Genomic DNA, 22,416 nt, shown 5'->3' with positions numbered 1-22,416 from the left:
TAGGTATGAAGACACGAATTGATATACTATGTATACAACCAGAGATATGAAAAATGGTGCTCTATATGTGTAACAAGAATTGTAATGCATTCCACTCTCATATATAAATTTAAAAAAAAAAACTGTAATAGTAGAGCATTAAATAAACAAAAAGTCTCCCACCTTTTTGCAATCATGGAGAGTGAAGCCTTATTTGTTCTACCACTGAGCTATATTCCCAGCCCTTCTTATTTTTTGAGACAGGGTTTTGCTAAATTATCTAGGCTAGCTGCAAATTTACAATCATCCTGCCCCAGCCTCCCAAGTACTGGGATTACAGCCATGTGCGATGGTGCCCAGGGGACCCTAGAATGAGGCCAGTCTTGCTGATGCACATAGATTAAATATATGCCTATCAAACGTTTACTTTATATTTTTATGGGCTTTCAGTATAGCATGTTTGCCTTTAAAACCCCTCATTGTCTTTTCTAAAAATGTGTAACTTTCTCTAGAAATAAATTGGCAGAATGGCAATAAAGGCCAGAATAAACATTTAAAATCAGGGCAACTCAGCTTGACCTTGGTTAGTATTGTGTATATTGATGTATTTTCCAGTTGAAATGAATTGCCATGTGGCTAATATTGCAAAAACACACCACGTTCTGGAATATCATTTAGCATAAATAAAATCTTAAGCTCCATTTTATATCATCTCTGAGATTATTTACGACATAAGATACTTTTGCAGGACAGGTTTATAATACCCTCTCAATTTTTTTAACTTAAAAAAAGAACATCCTTTACATTACTCCCCAAAAGTCATCACTAAATAGACTTCCATTTAAAAAAACAAAAAATCTTATCACTTGGCAGATTAAACTGCATAAAATTAAGAATTCTCTTTAGCCCCTTTTAAGTGCAACAGGTTCATTTTACAACACAAAATTGCCATGTAGCCATCCTAGAGCCTCCCTGTCATTTAAACATACTCCCTATTCACCATGAGCTGTATGGTGCATAAGAATAGCTCAATCTTTTATACATGATAAGAATACCGAGAATTCCTTCTTAACTGCTATAAAAGGCTCCCGGAAAGCCACCAAAAGGCTTGGACCACATTCCTTGGTGATTATCAGTAGGAGGAGGCAGAGTTAGGACAGGGAAAGAGGGGAAAGTGGCTTATTAACATCCCCGACCACAACCAAGCCTCTTCAATTAGGAGAAACAGCTGCAGAATCTCGGCTCCCCCAACCAAGAGGTACCACTTTATTTCTGGGGTTTGCCAATAGACAGCTCAACACCATTCTGAAATCCCCCCACCCTTTCAGCCCAGGAGAGAGCAGTGGAATTTTCTCCACTTTGAATGGACACATCTCAGATGCTCAGAATTTGTTCAAGCTTTCTCTGAGTCACTCAATGAATGCTGCTTACAGAGAACTGCTTTGTTTCCTGGGAGAGGTCAGAAAGAGGACCAAAAGGGAGGTAGCTCCGTGACTAGTCATCCTGAGCCCCCTCCTCCAGGTGCACAGCTATCCCAGAGACTCACAGAAACCACTCACTAAAGATGAAGAAGGAAATTTAAAAACCTTCCAAGACTCCAGGCACTTTGTGTGGGTCATATATTAATCCACACAAAACCTACCATTTTGCAGAGGCAGCAGCTATACATGGCCACTTAGCTAATATACTCAATGTCACACAGCTACAAATCAGCAGAGGTGGGCTCTAAGCTCAGATCAACAAAAATCCCAAAGTCCCTGATGTTTGTACTCCATTAGTGGTGAAACCCAGTGTAGGCAATGCAGACACTCCAGCGGGGTCTTGTCTCTAGAGAATTTTAAAACAATAATAAAATGACTAAAAGACATCTCCTTTTCTAATTATCAAGCATCAGCCATTGTAAACAAAAACAAATATTTTGCCTGTTTAGGTTCTAAATAATGATTGCAATTACTGTTGAAATTTGTATGTGTGTGTGTGTGTGCGTGTGTGTGTTTGTGATTTTTCTATTATTTAATATACATGGTATTTACATGAAAGTTATTTGGAGAACTCCTAACTCTTCAGGTTCACATGGAAACTCACACTCGATTGAGAAAATAAATTTGTTAGAGTTCAGAATTTTCCAATTCCACCTCGGACACAGTTTGTGTCTCCAATCCATGCAATACTAGATATTCTTGGGTTTAAACAGATTTGAAACAAATAGTGATCGTAGTGATTGTAAAAACAAAGAGAACACTATGTGACCAGCTGGTACTTTTATTTGTGTTTAAAATGCAACACAGTAAATCAGCAAACTTGCTTGGTAAGCACAAATTTTAAATCAGGTGTGGAACATTTATTGAGTTTGAGCAGTATCTTTAAAACTTAAGTGTATTCTTCTAAAATCATTCATTGTTTACAAATTAAAGGGAAACCAAGAGCAAATGTTCACAGCAGCTTCATTCCTAAGAACCTCTCCATATTTCAGTTTATTCCAGAGAACCCGCAGTAAGTTGTGGACTCTGATCCCAACCTAAGCAATCTGCATCAAGAACTCTCTCTCTCCTGAGATGTCTACATTTCACCCCTAAAGGTAAGCAGGTGGATGAGACTTTAAATCCTGAAGGTTCCCAAAGTCCAAAAGAAAGTATGACAAATCCTTAGGATCATAAAGCCAGTCTTAAATTCCACATGCTCTTGACTTCAAAGGAAATAAACAGAATTAATGGATTCCAAAGTAAAACCTCCCACCGTGTGGGTGGATGAATATTTTCAACACTTGAGAGCAACCTGCCACTTTCGCCAGCAGAGGTTGGAAAACAGAGAGAAGCTTTGAGCATATTTGGGGCCACATTTCAGAGAGAAAGAGTGAGGAGCCATAAAAAGCAAATGCATCTGGGAGTGGATAAGAAGGGAAAGCTGAGGCTCACTGAAACAAGACCATGTAATCAGTTTATGCTTCACACTCAATTGCCTGGCTCGGCAGCCCTCCTGCCCTATCACTAAGGCCCATATCTCTGCTGGCTCTCATTCTCTTGGAACAGCTCTCCATTAGCTCCCTGACTTATCAGCTTCAAGCCCACAGGCTCTTATAAAGGCTCACGAATGTGAGCCCTGGGTGCTGAAACACAGAACTTATGTGGCATTCTAGGGCAGGCCTATAGCGAGGCAATCTGCCTCAGAAGATTTTCAGATTATCAAGTGGGGAAGACAGGAATGTCACGGCCTCTATGGGTGGACATGGGGACATTCATCAAAAAGACAGCTACCATGAAATCGCTGTCTCCATTTCCCACTAGAATGGTGCAGAGCTCAGGTTTGTACATAGGCCTGTGTGTGGGGACGAGCATGCATACAAACCCAAATTACCATCGTGGAAAAACCATTTCCCAAGTGGGGCAAAGGAGGGCTAGACCCATACTTTTCAAAAAACAAAGTACCAACCAGAAGGGCACTGTAACTTAATGCTAATTGGGGGAGCACTGGCTCGCACAGTTTTCAATCGTAAATTGCTGTGAACAGCATGTCCCATGTGGTCCAGGCTGATGCCATGTACCATTTGGAAATCAGGAAATGGCTACCAGGAGTAAGGACCAGACCTCATCAATTTGTAAGGCAGGAACTCTGATTCTCTGTCAAACTTTACCCAGCAGCTGATAAAAATTAAGCCCAACTGTGAACTCTGAGCTGGAAGAAACAAGGAGGAAATGAAATTCTTCACAGTCTGTGATTCTGAGATAGAACCACTGGGGATGCTGTTGAGAATGGTGACAAGGAAAATGGAGTCTCAGCTCACTGTCAGGGCCCCAAATGACTCAGGTCTATGTGTCAATTTTCATAGCTACAGGGCATTTCCTCTGTAACAAGGTTCTGAAATTTTCCTCAACCAGATGAGAGGGTCAATGTTGCCCACGGCCCCTCCCCACACCCCATTCTTGCTTTAGTTCCCAAAAGGCATGTGAAGAGCTGTCCTAAAGCCCCTGCCACCACCTGTCAAGGAAGCCACAGGCATGAGAACAAAAACATGGGATGTGGCAAGGCAGAAGGATGGAAAGACCCTGGAGCCTAAAGTCCCTGCTGAGCCACCACACCAAGCCTGGACCATTTGTCCCCAGACTTCTTGTTAAGTAGATGATAAATGTTCCTCTGGTTTAAGCCACTGTTTGTTGGGTTGTTTTATCTGGCAGCCAAACATCTACTTGGTACAGCTCCCCCATAATGATTTTGGTCAATAATCATACTCTCATTACCAGTGTCACTCCCTAACTGGCCCAAGTCTGAAACTTGGATGAAACCCCTAGTTCCCCTTATCTAAATCTCAGGCCCTCATGGGGAAAAATGTAGCACTATCAACCTCGCCAACCCTGTCACCTGGAAGTCTGGTGTGGGTGCCAAAAGCACAAGATAAATACAAAGACACAGAAATCAGTGGGAGAAGGGGAAAGGACAAAACAGGAGACTTTTTTTTTTTTTTTTGAAACTTGCAGCTGACCCTTTAGGTTGGGGGATCAGGTGCCAGTCAGCTGCAAGTTTGTTTTGTTTTTTTTTTTTTTTTAGAGAGAGAATTTCAATATTTATTTTTCAGTTTTCGGCAGACACAACATCTTTGTTTGTATGTGGTGCTGAGGATCGAATCCGAGTCGCACGCATGCCAGGCGAGCACACTACGGCTTGAGCCACATCCCCAGCCCTTAAAACAGGTGACACTTAAGGTGTGGGGGAGAGACAGGAGACAGGTGCCTTTTAAAAATGTGTTTTTGGTATTTTTAAAGGGATTCCCTCATGCTTTTAAAAACTCGGTGTGTTCTGAGTAAGAAGCTATTGTGTGCTGGCTCTCCATTGTCACATAGTTCTGGAAAGGCTGAATCCCATCCGCTGACCCCTCGGCTACATGGTACAGACGTGTGAATGACCAATGGCTTCTTCCATTGCTGGTGCATGACTTGGCGGGGCAAAGCATATTTTACATTAGCTTAGGTCCTGACATTCTATCATGTTCCCTGTCGAGAGGCCAACTAGTTCTTGGAACCCTGCACACCAAGTGACATATCACAGAACCCTAGCAAACGAGAAGGCTCTTTGCCAAGTGTCCTTAAACTACAGGCTCCCCTTCCCTCTCCCACTTTGACTGCAGCGGTCTGGCTGGCGGGGCTGAGCAGAAACCTGCTAAGGAAAGGTCACCATCCCGAGTTGGAGAATATAATGCTAAGTGAAGTAAGCCAGTCCCCAAACACCAAAGGCCGAATGTTTTCTTTGACATGAGGATGCTGACTCATAATGGCCATGGGGTGGGGGTGGGGGGACCTGGGAGGAATGGAGGAACTTTAGATAGGGCAAAGGGGAGGGAGGGGAAGGGAGGGGACAAAGGGGTAGGAATGATGGTGGAATGAGGTGGACATCATTACCCTAAGTACATATAGGAAGACACAAAAATACTTTGTGTAAATCAGTGACTTGAAAAATTGTGCTCTGTATGTGTAATATGAAATGAATTGCATTCTGCCATCATGTATAACTAATCAGAATAAACAATTTAATTTAAAAAAGAAACAAAAAGGTCACCATCCTTTCCCAACACCCAAGTCACGGTTCAGGGAGGCCACATTACACAGTGTGGGACTATCTGCAGTGGTCTCTCTGGCAGTCGTTACCACTGCATTCAGGGGCTAAAAGTGGCACAGAGCTGGGTGCTCTAGGTTCTCGATGGAATGTGGCAGAAGGCTGAAGGAACAGCCATCAAAATGACACCTTCCCTGTCCCAGCTCCAAGCTGTCTGCCGTCAACCTTCTTGTGCCACCCCAAGGGATGCTCTGTCAGGCTGTAAGGGGAGAACCTCCAAGGCCACCTCACATGACACTGTCTGGAATGCCTGTGGCCCGACAGCAGGAGCACCAGTGCCCTCATCACAGGGTGTCAGTGCTCTCCCAAGGATGACAGGTCCCCAAGGACGGGCAGGCTTCCCACCAGGCTCCTGCCACAAGGGCACCTCCTGGTGAGGAGGCTGGTACTTCTCTCAACTGCCCTCCACTCTGGCCTCCCCACAGCCTCTTCTTCTAGGACTTGCTTCATTCCAAGCCCGCTGCCTGTATCATCTGTGTGCTCAGAGCTGCTGCAGCAAAGTCCAGAGAGTAAAGCAAAGCCTTTGCCCGTAGAGCGTCTAAGAAATAAGATCTGTTTTTTTGTCTTTTTCCCCCACTTCTTCTTCTTCTTCTTTTTCAATTTGAGGAATAAATGGTGCAGAACCGCGTGGTGGTGTGGGAATTGTATGGCTGAGAGCTCAGAGGAGGGCAGGAGCACAGGAGGAAGGCTGGTCAGCAGAGGCTTCTTGGAGGAGGTGGGGCTTGAGCAAAGTCTTGAAGGTGAGATGAGGGCCCAACGGGAATACAGAGTGGGTGCTGGGGACAGCAAAAGTGTTATGGTTCCTAGGGACATGGTGGGCTCTGGGGCCAGAAAATAATCAGCCTGTTGGCTCCATGACAGAGGGAGGAGTGGAAACACAAGGTGGGACTGTGCCACTTTCTACACTGGAGTTGACAATGCATCAGTCCTTCCTCCGTGAACACCTGTTTCCTGTAACCTAGCATGTGCCTGGCTCATAGCTGGTGCTTAATTAATGCTAATAAAGGAAGGAAAAATTATTAAGCACCCTCAGCCATGCTGGGGGCCCCAAAACCAAGAATCAAAACAATATTCAAAGGCAGGAATTGCAAACTCAAATGCCCCGATGGTCAGGAGGACACAGGTCTAGCTGGCTGGGAGAGAGCAGTAGAGACAGTGGAAGAGTGGACACCCATCTTCAGAGGGACAGTCCCTACCCAACTCTAGTCCAGTGTTGCTGCCAAAGGCTGTGAGCCCAGTGCCACCAGGTCTTTTGATTGATAAGTGAAGTCTCCTGGTTCTTAGATGTTTACAACGAACTCTTTTAAAACGACAAACTTCTTGAACCAAAGAAAACATATTGCCAGAATAATATTCAGCCCCTTAGCAATCTTTGGCTCTATAGAATTTTTTTTTTTTTGGTTCAAGAAGTTTATAATCTAAAAATCCTCCCCCAACAAAACTAAACAGAGATGAGAATGGGGGTTACTTTGGTAAGCTGAGGATTGGAAGGGGTGTCTGGGAAGGTGGAGATGCCCAATATTTGATCTGTGTGGCGATTACATGGGTGAGGGATTTAAAAATTCATCAAGCTGTGAATTTAAGAGTTGTACACTTTACTATATGTAGGTTATAACTCAATTTACAACGGAAAAAGATAAGTGGAGTCCCCAGTAGCTGAACAAACCACCCTGTACAGTGCTTCAAGTGGTGCTGCTCCTCTGGCTTCAAATTCCCTCTTGTCACCCTATTGCCACTCTATCTACACTATAAGACAATCCTGGCTGCAATTCCTCCAGGAAGATTCTCCTACCCTCCCCCCAGCCCAGGTCTGCTGTTGAGCCATCTGGGTGCTCCCAGAGCCAGCCCCATAAATATCACCATCACCCCCCGAGGAATCTAGAAGGTGATCCTCCTTATGCACCTCTCTCAGAGCTCCTGAGGTCCTGGGGACAGGACTGTGCTTGCTGTAGTCCAGGACTAGTGCAGGGGGCATTCAGCAAAGGTCTGATATGACATCTCTGCCTCCTCCAACCATCAGCAAGCAGGAGGAGGCCTCCCACCCCAGCCCATCTCTATTTCTCCAGAAGACCCAGATGTAGCTGAGAATAGAATGTGGAAACAGGCAATCTGGAGGAAAAAATACACATACACACACATACACACACACACACACACACACACACACACACACACACCAGAGGGCTACCGAGTCCTCAAGAGAAGATGGAGGGCAAGGTGTGGGGTGGGGGGACTTGTACACTATAACTATATGTAGTTATAACCTGCATATAATAAAGTGTACAACTCTTCAGTTCACAGTTTGATGAATTTTTAAAGGATTTTAACACATGATTCTCCTGCAATCAGCTGCAGAGACTTCATACTGAGGAAACAGCGTGTGTGTGCAATTCTTAAATCACCTGCCTGGCTGGAAAAAACCTCTAAGCCAGTGGTGCCCAAATTTCAGCAGCATCAGAATCCCCAGAAGGTCGGTTAAAAAAAGATTCCCAGGCCCATTCCAGAGATTTGGTAAGCAGGAACCGGACTGAGAACTTGATTCCTAACTAGCTCCCAGGTGATACAGATGCTGCTCGTCCAGAGGCCCCTATCAACGGCCCAGGACCAGACATCAGTGGTGTTCTTTCATTTGCTCGTTTAACAGACCTTCTTTAGACCCGTGCCATGTGCAGAGCCGTGTGAATGATGCAGACATAATTAGATCCAATGGTTGTGCTGTCACCTCTGGTCACCAGAAAGTGAACTGCTACTTCTCTGTGCCCTTCCCAAGATGTGCTGCTGAAGCAGAAAATGACACCCACTTTCAGTCACTCCTCAATGCTCAGATGGTCTCAGATTCAAACTCATGACTCTGAGAAGAAGGTTTTCGAAGTCCACTCCCATCAGCACATGCATCTGCTTCCCCAAAGGTCTCCTGTTAAACTAGCCATTTGCCCAGGTCTGCCTTCAAGAGATGGTCCCCTCATTCAACCAGAGAGGGATTGACTGTAGTTTTGTGTGGTCAGACTGGGCAGGGGGCAAATGAATTTTCCCAGAGACCATGCCAGCAAAGGGTCTCCTGAAGTGCCGGAGGGCAGAGGCAGGCTTCCAGCAGACAGGCAAGCACACTGCTCTGAAATAGCACCCTTCCCCTGTCCCGGGCAGGAGGAGCATCCTGACGATCCTGACGTATTTGGTTACGCGTGAGTGCCTGGGTATTAAATCTAAATGGCCCATGATATGGAATGCCCAGGCAGCATGCACTTGGATTATTTATGCCCTCTGCACCTGTGGAAGCTGAGATTTAATTATTTATTTCGTGTTAAGTTTCCAATCCTGGGCTTCCCGTCTGCAAAAGAATAAAGCACCTCAGTTAAACTGCAGGGACTTAAGATCAACACTCAGCAGGCGCCGGAAAACTTAAGGACTTTGTCACCCAGGATGTCATCTTCCTCCCTACCTAACAAGATCCTAGCAAAATTCAGTCATGTGTGGAAGTTTTAAGAACACTTTGAAGTGACAAACCTGAAAAATTCAGCTGAGGCCTCTCAATGAACATGTAATTCAAGAGGCAGAGACACCACCTCTGGACCTTAGGCATGGCTGGCTGTCTGCAGGAACATCCTTCCTGACCCAGTAGGAGGCCATGGACTCATTCACTCTGATTTCTTCCCAAATTTGGGTGGAGAGAGTTTCAAAATTGTCAGAACTCTGAAGTTCAATGTCACTGGGCCCCTTGTAGTGTCTGTATAACCTATATAACCTTCTAAGTCCCAAATTTTTGATTCTGCAAACAATATAAGTATTCAAACATTATTTCAAGGTTACTGTAAGTGGTATATTTGTTTCCCAATTTAAGTTTTTATAGGTCTCCCACATCTGGGATGATGGGACAAAATGGGCTGTAGTGCAATACTATGGAATGTTCAAACAAAACTAAATACCTTCTTATGGTTAAAGCCAGTGTGTGGATGTCAGCAGACCTGTGGATTGGAAATTACTAGTTTTAATCCAAACCATCATCAGTGCTTTACTTCAAGCAGAGCTACCCAGAATTCAAACCTCGTCTTTTCTCTCACCTGTCTTTTCCTACATCATTACCTTGAATCCAATCTCCTAAAGTAGTGAAATTATCAGATTCCCATCTGACCATATTTTATCCCATGGAGAGGATATCAGCTTTCATGTACAATTCTAGAAGGTTCCCAAGGTCCTGCATAAATTTACCGACTGCTTCATTACAGTCACTTTCCCTTAAAGGTGGATACTCAAGCTCACAACATAAGGGCCAACCCAGCCCCAGCAAAGTGACAGCATCTGAGAACAGATTCGCTCTGTCAATAGGAATAGGATTAAATGTTAAATGTTTAAATGTTCTAAACTTTACAATGTGAATGACAGTTCACGTTCTTTCTTGGAATCAAAGCTGCCTTTTTACCCATTTTGATATGTTATACTTGAATGTTCATTCAGTTCAGTGTGCTTTTTAGTTTCCCTTGAGCGTTTTCCTTTGATATATGCATTGTTTAGAACTGTGTTGTTTAGTTCCAAAGGTTTGGAGATTTTTGTGTTATCTTTTTGCTATTAATTTGTATTTTGATTCAATTGTACTTGGAAAACAAATTCTTTGTGATTTCCTTTTTCTAAAATTTGTTGAAGTTTGTTTTAGGACCTGGGTCATTGTCCATGGTAGTGTATCTTCTGCAAATGCTTCTTTTATATACAGAGTTATAAAAAATCATGCTGTGAATGGATAATTATGAATGTAATGCATTCCACTATTGCCATTTGTCATGTATATAAGAAATTTAAAAAAAAAGCTGCCTTTTGGTTTTGGTCTTATTCCTTGGTTCTCAAAACGCACAGGAAGTTGTCTGTTTGGTGTGCTTCTGTGTTCTGCATCATGGGGATACTGATGGTCACAGTGGTGCTTGGCACGTGGCAGGTACGCAGTCAGTACTTGTTGAGGAAATGACTCTCCAGAAAACACCTGCCCTCAGGACCAGGGGTCAGTCAAAAAGCTTTCATACCACATAGATGCAGGTTGCTTCTTTGAGCTCTGTCTGCCCTAGTTACTGAAAAGACACTTGAGAAATTTACACTTAAGCCAAATATATCACTGGTTTATTCTGTTGTGCAAATAAATGGGTCAAAGACCATATAACACAAAGTCAATTTACCAAGGGTGAGGTCACTTGATAATAATATTTAACCAAAACTTCCATAGAGGCCCTATAGTCTAAACTATATCATATGTTAGAATCATTTTTAGATGACGTGATAATCATATATACACATTCTCACTTTTAATGGGTCACAGGATACATAGTAACATATTTTATTAAATGTTTGGCAAAACCAGATTACATATAGTGTAGATTATAATCTATACAAGCAACATCCCTCATGTTCATTGGTACTTCACTTTGTAAAGAAATTAAATGCCGTTTAAAAATGAGTTTTAGTCTGAGGCAAGAAAGTAATTCCATAAAGCTGAGAATGGTAACTAATTTGCTAATAGTTCCATTCAAAAATGGCCATTGCTAAAATGGGCAAATACCCAGAAGTATACAATCTACCAAAACTGACTCATGAAGACATAGAAAATATAAGAAGACCTTCAACATGTAAGGCAAATGAATTAGTAATCAAAAATCTCCTAATAAAGAATTCCTTCGAGCATATGGCTTCACTAGTAAATTCTACCAAACATTTAAAGAATTAACACAAATCCTTTTCAAACTGTTCAAAAAAAATGATGAGGGAACATTTCCCATTTATTCTATGAGGCCAACATAAACCTAACATCAAAGTCAGATGAAGATACTCCAAGAAAAGAAAAATACAGAACAATATCCCTTATGAACTTGATGCAAGAATTCGCAACAAAATACTTACACTGAATTCAGCAGCATCTTTAAAGAATTATACACCATGACTAAGTGGGATTTATTTCCAGAATACAAGGATAGTACAACATTAAAAAAAAAATCAGTAAATGTGACCTGCCATATTCACAAAAAAAAGGAAAGAAAACACAGGAGTATCTAAGTGATGTAGAAAAAGCATTTGGCAAAATTCAACACCTTTTCATGATTAAAAAAATATATACACACACATTTATACTAGGAATAGAAGAGAATTTTCTCAGCATGATAGAAGTCTTATATGAAAAACCTGAAGCTAATGTAGATAATGATAAAAGACTGAAAGCTTTTCTCCTAAAATCAGTAACAAGACAAGGGTGCCCGCTTTCTACACTTCTATTCAAAATATTACTGAAGACTAACCAGAGCAATTAATCAAGAAAAAGAAGTGAGCGTTGGGGATATAGCTCAGTCTGTAGACTGCTTGCCTCGCATGCACAAAGCCCAGCACCACAAAAAAAGAAAAGAAGTGAAAGCATTCAAATTGGAAAGGAAGTCAAAGTATTTCTGTTCACAGAAGGCATGATCTTATGTGTAGAAACCCCCAAAGAGCCTGTTGCAATGGCACATGCCTGTAATCCCAGCAGCTTGGGAGCCTGAGGCAGGAGGATCAAAAGTTCAAAGCCAACCTCAGCAACTTTGTGAGACTCTAAGCAACTCAGTGAGACCCTATCTCTAAATAAAATATAAAAAGGGTTGGGGGTGTGGCTCCGTGGTTAAGCACCCCTGGTAAATTTGGACTTTATCAAAATTAAAAACTTCTAAAGACACTATGAAGAGAGTAAAAAGCCCACAGAGTGAGAGAATACTATATCTGATAATGTGTTAATATCCACACTATAGAAAGACATACTATAACTCCATAGCAAAAATCCAGTTTTAAAGTAGGTAAAGGACTTGGGCATTTCCCCATAGGACTGGAAGCTATGGAAATAAGGATCTCCACTAATTTTGCTCAATACAAACTATTCAGATTTTTATAAACCCATGACCAGGGCAGAAAACCACTATGGATTTACAACAAACAGGACATAAAAGAGTTACACGTGGTTACATGTAAACCACAGATTAAATGTTTCCAGAGCTCCCACCTACTGTGCTGAGAAGGGAGGCTGACCCATGCCAACAAGAAATGAAAGGTCTTAGACATTCTCTTCTCTGAGGGCTGCTGGGTCCGCCTGCTTTTTCTTTGCAGCTCTCATTAGCTGACATTATATTGTCTCTGTACATGTTGACTTGTTCATGTCTGTCTCCTGGAAGTTAAGCTCCCTGAGGGCAGAGGTTGTCCCTCTTGCTCACCCATGTACCCCAAGCTTGGAGCGGGGTCTGGCTCATGGGAGATCTCAGTCATAATGTGCTGGACCAAGGGAGTGCAAGAGTTAGGATGAATGAGGGATCTGTATCTCCTGATTGTATCAAAACCAATACCCACGCTGATATTGAACTCAGTTTCAAGGAGTTAGCACTGGGGGAAACTGGCTGAAAGGTATGGAGGCTCCCTCTATATTATTTCATACAACTGAATGTGAACCTATAATTATTTCCACCTAAAAAAAGTTTTTAAAATTCAAAGACAAAAACGGACACCAACAAATGCCTAAAAGATGTTCCACGGAAGATCTGACGTACCTTTCAAAGCTGCAAGAAAGTTATAAAAATAAGAAAAGACTGAGAAACCGATAAAGACTGTGGATGACTCTGGAGAAATAAGACTAAATGTCATGTGGGATCCTGGTTAGGATCGTGGAACAGAAGGAGGACAGACATGGAGAAATCTGAACAATGCCTGCTGTTAATACTGTTGTTCCAATGCTAACATCTTAGTTTAATGAATGTACCATGATTATGTAAGGTGTTAACTTAGAGGAAGCTAAGTAAAGGTATGTGAGGGCGCTGTATTTTCTTTGCAGCTTTTTAGTACGTCAAAAGTTATTTCATGGGCTGGGGTGTGGCTCAGAGGTAGAACATTCGCCTGGCATGTGCGAGGCCCTGGGTTTGATCCTCAGCACCCCATAAAATAAATAAAATAAAGTTATTGTGTCCAACTACAACTAAAAAACTAAATATTGAAAAAATAAAAAAACTTTAAAAAGTTATTCCAAAAGAAATGTTTAATAGTTTTGTTGTATATGCATATATCCCACACTTACCAAATGCTACCTGCAGAACTCATTTTTTATATACATTTTTATGTTCTTCCTTTCTTTATTTTATGTGGTACTGAGGATCTAACCCAGTGTCCCACAAGTGCAAGGCAAGTACTCTAGCACTAAGCTGTAACCCCAGCCCCAAGAAATGTTTATTTTTTTAAAATAAAGGGTTGGAAAAGAAATGGTTCATTATGTACCAGCTAACTAAAACTGCATCTGTGTTACTTTTCAGATAAAGATCATATAAACCTAAACAATAAAAGAACAAAGGCATGAGTTGATTCATAAACAATTGTGTTACCATTTAACCCACAATCTTCCATTCAAAATCCACAAGACCAGATTTGTCTTGGAATTTGGAATTTTTCTTATTTCAAAAACAGGTCTGACTCATACGCTGCACACTGTGCCCCAGGGGAGCCCAGGGGAGCACCATGTTGTCAAACATATGAACGTTTCTTCAGCAAAAGGCACAAAGAATCATACTACATGGGATAAATGAAGACTGAAGACTGCAAGCACCCTCTCCTCCTTTCAGGTCAGGTTTTGTTGCCAAATAATTTTGCTCATAATTAACAAAAAGAACTTTTTAGTGGACAGAGCTTTTTGGATTTCAAAATTGCAGAGAAGGGATTATGGACAGGATTCGTAGGATTCCAAGTGAATGAAACTTTCAATTTTTAGTCTATTCAATTTCCAAATTTCTAAGAATTATCACTTCAGTTCTTTTTCCTCTCCATTCTTGAGGTTAGCATTCATGATGCAAAGGAAGAATAAGGGGTCTTCTATGTTGACAATGTTCTGTTTTTTTGGGGGGGGTTGTTTTGGTTTTTTTTTTTTTTACTTTTTAACAGTGTTTGTGCTTATTTATGGGGCAAAGCATTATAATTTGATATACATACACAATGTTCAATGATCAAGTTGGGGTAATTAGCATTTCCATCTCCTCAAATACTATCAAGTCTGTTTGGGAACCTTCAAACTCTTCTCTAGTTATCTTGAAATGTACAATCAGCTTTCATAGTCTCTTGTTATCCTACTGTGCTGTAAAATTAGAACTGATTTGTCCATCTAACTGTATTTTGGTACCTGCTTTCCAACCTTTGTTTTCCCCTGCTAACCTCTGGGATCTCTATTCTATTCTCTGCTTCTATGTCACCAGTTTTTTTTTTTTTTTGGCATCCACAAGTGAGTGAGAACATGTGGTATTTGTCTTTCTGTGAATGTTTGATTTCTTAATCCAGGAGTGAGTTAGAAGGGTGAGCCTTCAGTGAGCTATGCGCTTTTAATTTGTGTACATTTCTGTATGCATGTTAAATGTTAATTCAACTTTTTTGGTGGGGGTACAGTGCTGGGGATGGAACTCAGGTCTCCCACATGCTAGGCAAGTGCTCTACTGCTGAGTTATGCACTCAGCCCAACATTTTTTTTTTAGTTGTAGATGGACACAATACCTTTATTTATTTACTTTTATGTGATGCTGGGGATCGAACCCAGGGCCTCACACATGCAAGGCAAGCATTCTACCATTAAGCCACAACCCCACCCCAGTCCAACGTCTTCTTAAAAGCAATAATACTTTAATTAAAGTCATAAAAATGTTAAAACACTAACATGAGAAGAAATCTCCCCTCATCTAAGATATACAGTCAAGATCCCTGCAATACACAACCCCACAGTGAAGTGACCTGCCCAAGGTCACAATAAAATGTCATGGACAAGCAAAGATGCCCAGCTTGACTTCTGGTCTGTCATTCAAAAAACACAAAATTTCTGTTTCAAACCATGTGTTCTACAATATGTGTTACTAATTAACTGGGGAAACTTGTAATACCATCACACTGGAGTTAATACCGAAACATTTTTTGCTCATTTAGATTTATTTTTTCCCATGAAATTACTGAACTGATGTCTGGATCAGATATCTCCTTTAATTTGGTGTAACTATGCTTCTCTCTAATAATGCGTAAAACCATCAATGACCATAAATACGATATAAGCGAAGCGTTTTGTCACATCATCCGACTTAATCACTCTGCTATAAATACATCATGGATGATTTAAATCACATTGATTGGACTCATCACTAGAAAAAAAATCTTAACCCTCTGGTTAACTGTGACATTTTCAGGATGGGAAAGGAATAATGATTTAGGCTCTTCTGGGTTACGTGCTTTTAGCATCTTACTGCTTTCCCAGTCAGCGCCATATGACTCAGCTTTTCCTTTTGTTTAATTTACAATCTTGCCTTTGATAGCCTCCAATCTTGCAAGCCATGGACAACTGAACTGGGCTAGTACTAGAAAAGCACTGAGCTTGTACTAAGAACACAATTTGATAATTTCTTCCACTGTAAAACTAGATGATCAAGAAAGATACATAAGGAGAAGAAGGAGGTAAAAGAAAAGGGGGAGAATGTGGACTGAAATTGAATTCAGTCAATTGATTTTGTCAGGATGAACCCAACTACTATGTATCACTATAATTCTCCAAAAAAAAAAAAAAAAAAAAGTGCATACAAGTAGAAAATTCCAAATGCAAAAAAACTATTTCTATCAGGTAAAATTGCAATTTCCATAAAAGAAAAATATATGGAAAACAGTGATTCTTAACTGGACTTCAGAGTACAAACCAGATATTCTGTGCTAAGGTAGGTGTGTGTGTGTGTGTGTGTGTGTGTGTGTGTGTGAAAAGGAGGCCCATACTTCATCAGACTCTCAAAGAAAATCAAGACCTTAAATGCAGAAGGGGTGAGGGGAATACTCACTAGTTATCATAAATAAATAGAAGAAAGTGACCCTCGTTTCTGTCATAGATTCTGTTAAATATGTAAAGGGCCATGATGATGTCACAGAGAACTGCACCTTGGACCCTCACAGGCAGGCAGACTGGGCTGGCTCCACTCTGCAGATGGGGAGGGCAGGCTTGCGACACTGAACCTGTCAGATCTTAGTGTGGACACGGGACCCTGGATATAGGTAACATTTAAATCTGTTACCATAAGCTAACCTTCAGATTTAGGTAAACACCTTTGAGGATTTCAAGGGTCTCTTGGAAGTTCTTTCATCATGGGAGGCCTCACCATTGTATTTTTCAAAACAAAGACTCCACATTATATTATAACATTATAGAAATGCAATGCTTAGTGCTTGTGTTTTCATTTATATTTTATACAGCAGACAAAAACAAAAACCTGCCCTCGATAGTGTTAGTGAATGATCATGATAGTTTCATCCCACCTGCCACTCACTGCCCAAGGCTGCCTCGCATCCAGCCCTTATTTTCCATTTCCTTCCAGCCATTCCCTTTCCAGGCACCAAAACCTGTCAGGTCATTTGCCTGACATTACTCTGAAATACAGTCTTCTCCTTCCCACCTTCCCAGAGGACTACCAGGGACATGCTAACCAAAATAGTCAAGAAAAATACATTCTGTGTCCCTCTTCCTATCTAAGTGTTTAAATGCCAGAGCTATCTTCCAGGTACCTCATGACCATGCTGAACATAGACACAGCTGTCAACAGAAGAATGGAAAACAAGAAAGTTCCTGTAAGTTTGACCTGACAGAAGACAGCTTTGTCACAGGTCTCCAAGTCGAAAATAGATCACCCACCACTCAGAAAGACACAGGACACTTTTCCATCCTTATCTCAGTGGCCCCGAGCAGTTACATGAAACACACTCAGCACTTGACAGAGTGAAATGTACAACCAGTGATATGCTTCTGAAATGACTTCTTTTTGACAAGGACAAGATGACAATGACTCTATAAGGTCACGCATATGAAAGTGCTAGCATCGACAATGATCACTAACTCCAGAAAGGACAGCAAAGGCCCCCACCAACAGCTGGGCCAATTGCCTCATTTCGTAAATGAGCAAAGCCACTCTCCACTGCCTTTTGGGCCGGCTGCTTTCCTTGTGCTAAACTTTTGCAAATATATTCACAATACATTCACTTCTCCAGACGTCAGGATGCTCCACAGTCCAGTTACACCACCAGCAGCTCTCTGTATGCGTCTCCTCCACATTTTAGGGGGTAAAGGCTTTGTTGGTTTGGTTTTGGGTTTGTTTTGTTTTGTTTTTTCAGTGGCCCTAAGAGGTCTTCATCTGACCCCAGCACATGACTTCACTGGGCTGCTTCACTGATGGGAAAACATGTGGTTGTGAAAAGGTCTGTGATTCTCTGTTGAAATTTTTTTAAGTATTCAATCAGCCTTTTTCATCCAATCTACCATCAAATGAGGTGAACATATTATGAAGGATGTCATGCCAAAATTCTGGGTGGTTTTCATTCCTATGGGGAATCTGCCAGAACTTCCATGGGGCTTTATAGCCCGCTTATTTGGGGGCTAAAGAAGGCAAAATTATGTGAGGCTTTGAATCCTGTACGAGGGCAGATAAAATGCTCTCGAATTTTGCTTTTTTGTTGTGTGTTTTTTGTTTGTTTTCTCTTTTTTTTGGGGGGGGGTTGCTCTGACAGTGTCTGGGGGCAAATAACAATCCTTGTCTTTCAATTTTATCCTCAATTGACACTGTGGGTGAATTTTTGCCTCGCACTTCTCTAAAAGCTGAATGAATTTACTCACATACTCCACCAAAAAAAATTTTATTAAAATATCTCAAAGTGAGGAATACAAGGCTGTCCTTATTTGTAGAATGCACTTTGATTTTTCTCTCTTCCTTCTATTTCCATTGACCAGAAAGCCCTAAGTAAGAACACGTTCTGAAAGATTATAAAGCTTCAACAAAACTTAAGAGCCATGCTCACTGGCCATTCACCTCATCATCTACATGGCTCCCAGAGGAATAATTTTCATTCCAAGGTGAAACTGAACTTTCTCCTCTTTTAAAGAGAAAACTGACTCAGCCCATTCATTTTTTTTTCAAGCAGAATGAATTTTGAAAGTGTCATTGGAAGCCTGATTGGATAATGAAGACAAAATCATTGAAATATACACCCTACTTCAGTCTAGAAATGAGTGTACAAAGCCATGAAACTACTTTTAACAGCAGAGCAACTTTTCCACGCTTAAACTTTCCCAATAAATAACAGACTAGCAAGAAAATTCTCAAAGAGAAAGCAGGAAGGGAGGGCTCGTCACTTGAAACACACTCTCAATTCAAACCTGACCTAGAATTTACAAGAAAGCACTACAAAACTCCTTCTGCACACAACAGAATTAACGGAAACCAAGAACCAGCTCCAAATGCTGCGACACTGACTCCCAGCAGCTCAGCCAGCTCTGTCGCAGGTTGAGACTGCACATTTGGCTGGTGCTTTGGGTTGAAAAATAAAACTGCCTTCTGACATCAACAAGTTAATGAAATGCAGACCCATTAGGTCTGAGGCCACAGGATGCTTTATTCTAATATTGTCATTAGAATAAAGCTGACTATGAAACCTAGACAGTAGTCAAGAGTTAGATGAGACCAAAACTTCAAAAACTTGTGATCATCATAACCTAAAACATGAGAGAAATATGAGTCCTCACTGATATGAATAACTGATAAATAAATAAATGAGGTCGGAAGAATGGCTAATCCTTACAGAAGAATTACAAATGGTAAATGTAGAAGAAATAAGTGAAACAGAAAACCACCATTAGAATATGACAATGATAGCAACTCAGGAGACAGAAAAAGGAGGATCATAAGTTCAAGGCCAGCTTCAGCAACTTAGTGAGGCCCTGAGCAATTTAGCAAGACTCTGTTTCAAAATAAAAATTTTAAAAAGGACTGGGATGTGGCTCATTGGTAAAGTGCCTCTGGTTTCAATTTCCAATAGCAAAAACAAAAACCTCCGCAATGATAATGGGTGCAGGCAAGCTCTACCGGTGGATGCTAAAATTAGCAGGTGAAAATCTGAAGAGAAACAGAGTATTTGCATAATCCTACAGTATCTCTCCAGAAATATGCTTAATTACAAAGGAAAAATAGAAACTTTTAACTTTGCAGTTAACAGCGCCTTAAACAAGTGATGAAGTGACTCATCGAGAAAAGACAACCCTTCTCACCACCTCCATCAAATCATGAGAACACATCAGAGAGATGCAAATCCAAGGATTGGTGAACCACACCAGGGACCAAATCTAAACCTCTGTACCATTGCATAAATGAAGTTAGACTGGAATACAGCCCTGCAATACTCATTTATGTCTTGTCTAAGGCTGCTATTGTGCTACAACCGAAGACAGGCGGTTGCAACAGAGACCGTATGACTTACAAAGCTGAAAATATCTATCTGCCCTTGATAAAGTTGGCTGATCCTTGTTCTACAAAACATAAAACTTTTCAAAAGAGTCAAGGTCATAAAAGACAAGGAAAGACTGAGGAACTGTCACAAGGTGGAGGAGACAATGGGGACATGACAACCAAATGCTAGGAGGAATCCTGATTGCATCCCAAAATAGGAAAAAAAAAAAAGTCATAGTAAAAAAACTGCTGGCATGGGGCGGGGGCTATAGTTTGATGATTAGATTGTACCAGTACTCCTTTCCTGCTTTTGATAAACATGGCAATGCAAGATGTAAACTCTTGGGGTTTCGAGCTGAACCGCATATGGGAACTTTATGCTGTACATTTGCAAATTTTCTGTAAGTCTACAGTTATTTCAAAATAAAAAGTTAAGTAAGTGCAATGAACCTCAGCCTGATCTAAGGAGGAGAGGCAGCAGCTGCTGGCCCCTTCTCGAGGCCAGCACTGACCTTCCAAGGTTTATCTTTATGGGGTTTAAAAACAACTGTAAAAATAATTCCAGTGTCACCAACACTTCAGGCCAGTGCCCTGAAGGCAGACAGGATTAGCAGAGAGCATTCCTTGCTTCAACCAATATAATGGCTTTAAAAAGATTGCGGTTTGGGGTCCCCTGTATTCAAATGCAAAGCACAAACACAAGGATGTCCTGAGACATCTAAATCTCTCCCCTGTGGTCTCTTGAAACCTAAACTGACCCTGAAAGACAAATGGAGGTGAACATTTTCTAGGAAGTCTTGGTAGGGGTCAGTTGGGTGCAAACCCCACCGCAGAGGAGACACAGTCTGACAGCAGAGGGAGACAGTGTATCCCTCGGATTCAGGGCCAGTCCTGTCGCCAGCTTCTTCAGCAGCCCTGACAAGGAGAGAAATGCCTTCAGTGCATGTGTCCTGTCTTCTCTTGCTGAGGGGCTGTCCCTGCATGGTCAGTGAGGAATGTGAGAGAAGAAGGTGCCCACATTTCTCTCCCACCAAGCAGCTGCCTATAGGACAGACGCAGGCCACCCAGACTCAAGACTTCTCATGAAGCACACCTCTAATTATACCAGAGCAGAGAGGAGAATCCCACAGAGCTTCTAAGGGAAAAGTAGACAGAAGAGAGATGCAAAGGGAACTGGGAGGAGGGGCGGGGAGCACACAGGCCGAGCAGGAAGGGAAAGTGTGGGTGCAGCTTTCCTTTGCAAGCAGCAGCTGAGCAAACCAACCCTGCAAAACCACTGCTCCTTCAGCCTCCCGGTGTGGCAAAGCCGGGGCAAAGGGAAAGGTCCCACATCCCAGCCATGAAGGCCAGTGGACGCCTCCGTGATCATCCACCCTCCTGCCAGGTGACAAGTGCCGAGTATCCCAGAGCCCGGCTCTCTAGCTGCATGTGTCAGTCCTGGAGCTGGCCAAGTGCCCTCAGCAGATCCTGGCTCACAGCTGAACAGGAGACCCCAGGGAGGACAGGGCTGCACAACGGGGGGCTTGGAGAAGGAGGCTCCTGCCCTGGGAACTGACCAGCTCCTCCTCCTCCTTTGCAAGAAACAAACCCTGAGGTGGGGAAGAACCGGGCAGTAGCCAGTGCCATCTGGAGAAGGAGGTGGCAGCGTTTTATGAATGGACCATTTGGACAGGAAAACAGCCCTTCAGGCCGTCCCTGGCCAGGGCCGTCCCTCCCTTCTCTGAAAATTCCTCCAGCCCCATCTGTTCGGAAAGAGGTAGCACACCCAAGAAGCATACCCACCACCCACTCCCAGGCTTCCGCCTCCACCAAGAACATTCCAGTGATTTTGCCAAACAAACTAATTGCTCTCCCCAGGGCAGACTGCGTGACAACAGGTGCCCGGTTCCAATGCCAGGCTTACAGTTTCTGGATTTCATTGTTTTGTTTTGTTTTTTTAATTAGCCTAAATAATTGTATTTCAAGTTATTCTAAAGCAGTGTTGTCCTACTCTGCCCTTGGCTAGAAATTTCAGAAGAGGAGGTTAGAAGCAGCAGGAACTGTCCTCTGACTGCCTCTGGCGCCAGACAGCATGAGCTGTGAATGACAATTGCCAAATGAAGGAGACGGTGGCCATCTGCGCTGGGCCTGTGTGCTAGATGGGAAAAGTGTGGGCATGTGCCTCAGTCAGTCTGGGCTGGAAGAGGCAGACCTTCCTTCCAGCCCTCAGCCAGGCCCTCCCAGAAAACAGCCCAGCTGTGGACAGATAGACCTCCAGCATCCTGTCTGCCGGCTTAGCCTTGGAGGGGGGTGAAGGTTCACAAAGTAATTAGCATGACCACCCTTGATTTTCACAACAACGTCATGAGGCAGGCACCACAGTCAGGAAACTAAGACATAGGGCGGATGTGATGTGCCCCGCTAAAAAACGGTAACGGAAACCATAATAACTATTAAGAAGAATTTTTAAAGCCAGCAAACATTTATTGGGCACTTCTTATGTGCCGGGTACTGTGCTAATTCACACAGGGTTCGTCCTTGTCCCGACCCTGGAAAGGAGAAGGGAACGTTTGTCAATGAGAAATAGGCTCCATTTATGGACTTG

The 22,416-nt window shown here is 42.2% G+C and overlaps 1 protein-coding gene and 1 long non-coding RNA gene across 5 annotated transcripts in view; one reads left to right on the top strand and one right to left on the bottom strand.

Moving 5' to 3' along the window:
• Rbm20 (RNA binding motif protein 20) overlaps window positions 1–22,416 on the bottom strand; it is a 181,785-nt gene that overhangs the window by 124,966 nt on the left and 34,403 nt on the right. The gene's annotated exons all lie outside the window — the stretch shown is intronic.
• LOC124096496 (uncharacterized) lies at window positions 1,125–4,464 on the top strand. The gene is made up of 3 exons (XR_006852865.2): window positions 1,125–1,237; window positions 2,453–2,557; window positions 3,909–4,464. It is a non-coding gene; the product is annotated as an uncharacterized LOC124096496 (long non-coding RNA).

This window comes from Marmota monax, unplaced genomic scaffold (assembly GCF_021218885.2).
Source record: "Marmota monax isolate L192 unplaced genomic scaffold, Marmota_monax_Labrador192_F-V1.1 WCK01_AAM20220418_F8-fsc00004, whole genome shotgun sequence".
Lineage (NCBI taxonomy): Eukaryota > Metazoa > Chordata > Mammalia > Rodentia > Sciuridae > Marmota > Marmota monax.
The sequence above is the reverse complement of the archived record's forward strand: the minus strand, read 5'-3'. Positions and strand labels throughout refer to the sequence as shown.